Genomic DNA, 6,311 nt, shown 5'->3' on the forward strand with positions numbered 1-6,311 from the left:
AATATTCTAAATTGCTTAATATGATATATTAAAATTATATTATATATTCAATAAAGTATATATTAAATATGGTAAGAATATAAGAATTTAATTTGATAAAATAAAAAATTATATAATATATTAAATATAGTAAGAATATTAGAATTCAATTTGATAAACTAAAAAAATTTTATATTACAATAAAAAAAATATAATTGTCATTTAGGAATTTTCTTTATAATTTAATGTTATGTTTTAATATTTATTTTATATTTTGGAGCATATATTACATTCCTAATATAATTCCTAAAAAAATTAAATTATAAATATATACAACGAGCATAAACAATGTGCAATAATGACTAATGTTTGAACTCTATTTTGACTCAATTTAGGAATTTTAAAGACTAATATTTTATCATCGGTAATAAATGAGTAATAATTAAATTCAATCAGGAATTTTATACGTAAAACAATTAATGGAAAAAAAAAGCACGAGTACGAACAATGAATATAAATGACATGCAAGATGCGTTCCGAAAGACTACTATATAAAAATGAAAATAGAAGGAAAATTGCAAAAATACCTCTACTATAGCGCATCTTTTTTTATTAGATATACTTGGTTAGAATCGTTACTTTTGTTAATTTTGCAATTTGAAATTGAATAATACATGTTATGAATTTACAAATTTGCAATGAAGATTTACTTGTTGTGACTCGATTATATTATTGTTTGTCCATACATTATAAAGGGGAAGGGAATTCTTATATAGTTATTCGTGCACTTAATTAATACTTAAGATGAAAAAAACTCAATTGATCAAATGCGGTACCACTACAAGAAAAATGCCAAATTACGATCGATTTCAGCAAATCGATTATTTTTGGTCGCTAAAAAATTATTAAAATAGTGACCGTTTAGAGATAGGCTGCAACCAAAAAAAATGGAAAAATAAGATAATTATTTAATATATATTGCGATTGTTTAAATTCGAAATAGCGACCATCTTGGAAACTGAATAGAAACCGGTCGCTAAAAGTGGCGAAAATTATTGGCGCTAAAATTACAAACTGTTTTTGTGACTAGTCAGCGATGGAACTGTAAAAAAATTGTATTAAAAAATAAAATTGTTACGGCTTTTCTTTTTATCAACATTTTAAGGGTTTTTTTTTTTTTTTTTTTCTTAATCTCATTATGGCTTTTCTTTTCCCCTTGCCATTGCTTACAAATGAGTGTAGATTGGGTGACCTTCATTTGTTGGTTCTGTGATTTGCTGAAGGTAAGAATTCTCATTTTGTTCTTAGTTTTTAATTTTTCAGTTTTTGAATGCTTCCTCTGTTGTATGCTTTAAATTTTCAAATTTTTGAATGCTTAGTTAGGGTTTGGTGGTGATTTCTGCAATTACAAGTTTGTTTGCCACTTAATTCTTTTATGCCCACGCAATTCTGCAATTACAGTCCTGCAAATTACGCAGATAGTGTGAAAATGCTTAGTGTCGGTATTATTGGTTTATGGCATTGGCAGACATCTTCTGTTTATTACAACAATTTTACTACTGCTCTTCCAAGTGCCACTTCTGCAGCTACACAGGATCCAGCTTTGACCGAGGAGATTCGTCTAATGCAAAGAGCAGATGCAGAAACAAGCGGAGGAAATGAGACAACTTAGAGAGTGGCGAGAGCAGGTGATGCAGCAGATGGGTACCAAACAGGGTCCACGTGGTCCTCCACGTGCAGACGCTACTACTTCTGCAAAGGATGCAGGCATTACACCACTTTCTGACCACTCACCAAATCACTCTGATGATGATACGGATGCGACTTAGATATATTTGACTAATTGATCTATTTCAAACTTCCTTTTTTAGATTTTGCAATTATTGTGTATTAGGATTAGTCAAATATTTATTCTACAACTGTTTGACTGGCTTTTGCTTCCTTCCATTTTGTTTTTGTTTATCTTGGAAGGTTGGAAATACTTGTGTATATTTGGAATATGTTTTTGCAGGTTGTAAATTTTTTGAAATTATATATAAACAATTTTTTTTTCTGTATACATGCATTTAGCGATCGAATTGACACAATTTAGCTATCGAATATTAAATTTATTTTAATTCATTTGAAAATCTTAGCGACCGAATTGTGACCGATAAATGGAATTTAATTTAATTCATTAAAACTATTAGCGACCGATTAGAAACCGAACAATGACTTTTTTCGACCATCTAGAAACCACTTTGTAGCTACTAGAATGAAACCGAATTAGCGACTACCTTATGATTTTTAGCGATCGAAAATCGGTTGTTAATTTATTGAACGAATTACAAAATGGTCGCTAAATGAGTTAGCGACCAGCAAATTAGCAACAAAATCGTTCAGTCACAATTCGATCGCTATTTGACGAGTTTTTTTTATAGTGACTGTATGTTCATAAATATGAACAAGCAATTACAAATATTATAACTATTCTTTATGATAATTCCTTCTAATTTCAATTGTGATAAAATAATTATAAACATGATCAGTAGCACTAAAGAATATTTAGCATTACAAAAGATGGATTATAGCAGCCACTTATAAAATAAATCAATAGCGACTCTATTTCTGAATGTATAAATTCATATATTAGTCCAGATAATTTCATCTTTCTATGGACTTGAATTTTAATTCTAGATCCAATACCTTCCTCGTGAATAACAATTTTATCGCCAACTCGCAAATTCTTTTGACTAGCAAACTTAAGCCAATCTGTTGAAAGAAAATGTTCAATATTTCCATCTTCTCGAATAGAGCAGGGAAAGATACATTGGCAGCCACCGTCATCATAGGCATGCATGTCCACTCTCTTCTTCTCTTTGAAGAATTCTGTAGAACTAGAGATTGGTAACTGAATTTCAATATCAGTATTGGTCAGTATTTTTGAGAAGAATACTCGTTCTGCCATTTCTTGACTTGTGATAATTTCAAAAATACTTCAGCTTGGAGAAACCTGTGTTAGATATCTTGGTTTTCTAACTTGTGCATGTCTGTGCGTGTTTGATGAATAGTTTGCTGCGTAGCGAAATAACATGCTATTTATGGTAAATTGGTAGATAATTAATTGAAATAGTTGATTTTTTCCTTCAGAGTTGTCAAACACAAGTTGATTTTTCTATATTTGAAAATGCAACATTATTTATTATTCTTGCAAGAAATTTAACACTCTTCGATCAACATATTGATTTTTTTATATTTGGTTGCTATATTTCTCTATTATTTCTATAAGAAATTTAGTATTCTTCAATGAAGTTACAAATTAAAGGGGATAAGTGCGATGTTTAAATCCGGACGTAAATGATTCTTGCGTTATCGGTTAGGCTTGGATTGCATTGACTTATTAGGTTATATTATAATTATATTTGAGTAAAAAAAAATACCTTTATTCATTCTAGACATTAAATTTTTATATTGGTTAATAAGTAATTTTATTTTCATGAAATTTTGATTATCAAATTATAGTTAATCTTTTACTATTATGAATATGTTTTCTTACGAAATTATTTAATTATTGAATTTTTTATAATAATAATAAAAATTAATAAAAAATTATATAAATAAACTAAATTGTATTTATTTGCAACGACTACAAACAATGTGCAATATACATTCGAGAATACGAACACGAATGGTGAGGGTAATATTCAGATGGTTAAAAAGGGACATAGTTAATTTAACAAAAATAAATTGTCATCTATTTTGATCTGTAAAAGAATAAATTAAAAAATTATTATTTTTAAGTAATTTTTAATTTAATTGATTGTATTAGTTTTCTACTTACATGTAACATTAATCTTATTGGGAAAAAAATGAAATAAAAATTTATTTAAAAAAATAAATATTAAATGAATGAATGCATATAATTATGAAAAGAGTTAAAATCAATGTAAAATAAAGAATCTAAATTACCTTTGTATCCAAAGAAATTTGTATTTTTAAGTTACTTGATTTAATTTTTTTTTATTCACGTGTTTGAACATTTCCATTCATATGTATATGTGGAAGTTTATACTTTATTAAATTAAGTATATATTAAAATCCTAATTAGAAAGTTGGACAATCTAAATTAGAAATTAGAACTCAATTATGAAAATTTTGTCCTATTATACGAGTATATATATATACACTTGTGTAAAGAAAAATTAACAACTAAGTTTCTTTTTTTAGCTATCAAAGAAGTATTATTTTTTCTAACAATCGACGGTTGGTTTGATTTTGAAATCAACAATTTTTAATTTTATTATTAAAGATACTGTCGAAGACTTCTCATTTTATTATTATTAATCAAATTTTTTATTCTTGAAGTATTACTTTTAATTTTTTTTATTTTTTTAGTATATTACCACAACAAAACATTTTTTATTTGACTAATGTTTTTGGTTTCATTGTCCAAGGTTTGATTTTGATTTCAAATACTATTATTGATTTGGTAACTATTTATAATATATATTAAAAAGAATTATTATTAAAAAATTTACTTTATTCCCAAAAATATCATATCTTATCTACATAAACCTTACGTTAAATGCTTATGTAACTATTTGATAAGTTTTTGTGGGTTGTATATGTTGCTTTCATATTGGATTTATACAATGGCTTTTGTGCTGCAGAATTTAAAAATTCTGCAGACGTACAAAAACTGTGTTTGCGTACAATTTAAGAATTTTCTTCTTAAATCACACATAAAAAAAATTATATATCATGATTTTCAAATATTTATTTTTTTTAATTGTTTCTTGGAACCATAATTTTTCTTAATTCATACAAATTTAGTATCTTTCTCTCTATAAATTCTTTTTTATTTTTAATATTTTTATATATATATATTTTTTTTTGATAATTCTAACCTCATTCTATAATTTTGAAATATGTTATAATGTTAAATATCAAGTAAGGAACATTAAAAGAAACTAATTCAAAAAAAAAAGTTAAAAGATATAAAAAATAAATTGTCTATGTCTATAATAATATGTTAAGTGAAGTGAGAATTTAAATTTCAAGGTAGCTAATTAATATCATATCATTTTATGGTGACAATATTAAAATTATTATTTGTCAATTAGGTGGTAGTCTGATTGATATTCTCACTTATGTGAGGAGTAGGAGGTCTATCATCTGTTGTGTAGCCCGTAATGTTATTTCGGCCCATAAAAGTCTCCAATGAATTAAAAAAATATTAAAATTATTATTTCTTATTTTTTTTTTAAATTTTGAGAAGGCATAGTTAGCTTATTTACAATATTAAAAAGAAAAAACAGTTAAATATATATTTTTTTAGATATGAGAATCAATGTTTTTAATTTATTTTTTTTTAACAATACTGAATTCAAATTTTTTTTTTTTTTTATTCATAAAACTTATGAAGTCCTTTTAGACATTTGGGAACTTGCCCCGGTACGAATCCGAATTAATTGTATAAGTGGACTTTGAACACCTATTGTCATCTTTGCTTGATAATGTTAATTAATAATTATAATTTTAACTTTTTCTTTTTCCAATTTTGCAGGGAACATAACAATATGGGAGAAATCAAACTAACTGGAGTATTTGATTATGACAATATTAATTATTTTGCTCATAATCTACTAATTTTCATGAATTATTTTTGAATTAGTGTATATAGTTATATATCTGTTAATGAACAACGTATAATATTGGCTATATACATAATATTAAAATTAAAAATTTCAATATTAAAATTTAAAAAATGTACAAATATTATTCAATTAGGAATCCTGATAATTAACCTTCTCAATTAGGAACCTTAACGACTAAAATTTTATTTTAACGGTAACTGTCTAATATTTAAATTCAATTGGAGGAATCTTGATATTAAAATTAAAAAAGAAAATGACAAATGTGTTGGCTCTAATTTGTCTATTACGTAAATTTATTATTATGACAATAACTATATTTAAAAATTTATTTTAACTCAATTAGAAATTATAAGAATTATTTTATTGATAATAAAATATTATTATTTGAACTAAATTAGGAATCATATAGATAAAAAAGAATTTATAAATAAAAAATTAGGCTAAATTACCAAAAAAAGTCTAAACTTGTACGATTTTGACAATTTTAACCAAGACTTTTAATTTTATAATTATCATCTCATAATTTTTTTCCCTTGTCAATTATGACCTCAGGGATAAATTTTTTTTTTTTCCTTAAGGGGAAAAAAATAACATTCACCTAAATTACTAATTACCGATTTCTGTTATAATATTTAATTTGTTTACAAGATTTAAATATTATTTATTTAATTTACTAATTAGAATATTATTATTAAT

The sequence above is a fragment of the Jatropha curcas genome, chromosome 4, assembly GCF_041381405.1.
Source record: "Jatropha curcas cultivar XTBG-Jc1 chromosome 4, XTBG_Jcur_1.0, whole genome shotgun sequence".
In the NCBI taxonomy this organism is placed as follows: Eukaryota; Viridiplantae; Streptophyta; class Magnoliopsida; order Malpighiales; family Euphorbiaceae; genus Jatropha; species Jatropha curcas.